This window comes from Rana temporaria, chromosome 4 (assembly GCF_905171775.1).
Source record: "Rana temporaria chromosome 4, aRanTem1.1, whole genome shotgun sequence".
NCBI classification, from domain to species: Eukaryota; Metazoa; Chordata; class Amphibia; order Anura; family Ranidae; genus Rana; species Rana temporaria.
In genome coordinates this window covers 188,049,648-188,052,037 of record NC_053492.1, presented here as the reverse complement: position 1 = coordinate 188,052,037, position 2,390 = coordinate 188,049,648, and positions in this window count along the sequence as shown.

Genomic DNA, 2,390 nt, shown 5'->3' with positions numbered 1-2,390 from the left:
GTTATTGGGATTTTCTTACCCAAAAATGTAGCTGAATTCATTTTGGCCTAAATGTATGACAACATTTGAGTTTATTGGATACTTTTTATACCAAAAAATAGAAAATATTGTTTGTTTTTTCATAATTTTCGCTCTTTTTTAATTTATATTGCAAAAAATAAAAATCCCAGTGGTGATCAAATACCCCTAAAAGAAAGCTCTATTTGTGGGAAACAAGGACATCAATTTTGTTTGGGTACAGCGTTGCAATTACCAGTTAAAGTAGCATAGTGCCAAATAGCAAAAAATGCTCTGGTCGGGAAGGAGGTAAAACCTTCCAGAGGTTAAGTGGTTACAAGTAACAGGGATTCCTGGTGACACTGGTGGTTCTTAGGGATACTGCAGGTGCTAGAATCTGTGACTTCCTTAGTAAGCAGTGACAGTGGGAAGCTGTTATATATAGTAATGGTAGAAATACTGCTTCTATATATGACTTTTGTCTGAACACCTGAACAGCCAACGTTTGGGCAAAACCTAGGTTCAGGCTGAACCATCAGCTCAACCCTACTCTGAGTGAATCAGTTAGTACTGTACCATTAAAGTCAGTAAGTTGGTTTTAAAAAATAGAAATAGCAAATTGGCTATAATTGAGCTAAGTTCCCTAAGGACTCATGGGCATAAGTCATTACATTAAGTTCCTCTAGTCTCTTTTGTACCTGGTTTTCAGTCAATCACAGAAGCACAAAAATCACTAATATTACTGTTAAGATTATCAAACCTATCTTTTTTTAGACACTGTAGACACTGACGAGAAAAAAATATTTAATGTATCTGCCTTTTCCCTGCAATTTATGACCAGCCCACTGTGTTCATTCTTTTTGTGGTCCATCTGTTCTTTATTAACCTTTTTATAATTAATATTGTACAGGATGCCAGGGATGGATCCTGGAAGACAGGTATGTTTCCCTATTACTTGAGTTGTGATTCCTTTAGGTGGGAAAGAGCCTCCAACTCAGATGACTGGGACTGTGGTCCTGAGGGTCTAACTCACCCACCCAGGTGTCTGTGAGGTTGTCTGGAGTGGTTCACAGCTGTGATAAAATGTGGACTCTCTGGAGACTGAGATATGGTTTGGCTGAGCTTCTGTATCCTTTGCAGTACCTCGCAAGCAGACGGAAACCCTAAACTATTGTGTGGGATTAATACTGGTTGTCTTGATTATACAAGGGTTATTGACTATTTTCTTTATTTTTGCTGAAGAAAGACTTATTCATAGTTTTTTTTTCAGAGCCGAATAAAGACTGTGACTTTTACAAGTGGCTAGCTGGTGATATTGGGCTCTCCATTTTACTATATAGTTGATAAAAAAATGTGTTTTGTTTTTCTTGTTGTAGCAATGTGTTTATTTTCTATTTTAGCCTCTCTGATTGCTCTCTTGCGTTTCCTGTTGCTTTCATTGAAAATTTGGAGTGCCAAGGGTATTCATTCTACTTTTAAAGGCCTGTTTTTATTCTTTTAGGCTTGCTACCCAATAGAATAAGACTAATGCACTAGTTTAATTCATCTTTAAAAATACTCCCTATTGCCTTGTATGCAATCATTTGGTCCCGTTGACTGTTGTAAAGTAAGGATCTCAGTTTATTACATTTCCCTTTGTTGAAATATAAAGTTCTGGAGATGGTCACGTGAGAAGAGAGCTTCAGGTTCTCACAGTGGTTCCTAATCAGACCAGCGACTAAAAATAGCCCTCAAGCACCCGCAAGCCAGTGCCACCTCACCGATCGCCATGGGGAAGCGAAAACCTCCCTCGGGACCACGTAAAGCTGATGACTTATTTCGGGCCTGCTAAAGACCACTTGCCCAAAGATGGCGCTGGCCAGGAGTAGACACTTTCTCCCTCCCGCCACAGCACCCTGCTCGCCTCGCACACCAGCGGTGGGAGCCGCTCTTCTTCCAGAGAGTCTCGGGGAAACAGCCCTCTTAAAACGAATCCCAGGAAGTCCCCTGCACATCAGTATGCAGGTGAGAGGGGACAAGGGGACATTTCTGTGGACTCTACCAGGGAGTTCATTGAGTGTATTAATGACTGCCCTGCAGTGGGTCAGCCCCTCTCAGACAAAACGCTGAAAGACATGCTGGTATCGCTGGACATGCGGGGATCGCTTCATGAGGACATGATGTCCATGGTCTCCCACATTAGAAGAGAGGTAGATGACCTGAGAGATAGGGTACACCATGTGGAGGACAAAATGGGGGATTTTGCAGTGGCACACAATGAACTGGTAGATGCTCACAATGAAGCAGAGGATGAACTACTAACCATTAAGTTCAAATTAGCAGATTTGGAAGACCGTTCCAGGAAGAACAATGTCAAGTTCAGGGGAGTTGCTGAAACAATCCCTTCAGCCGAA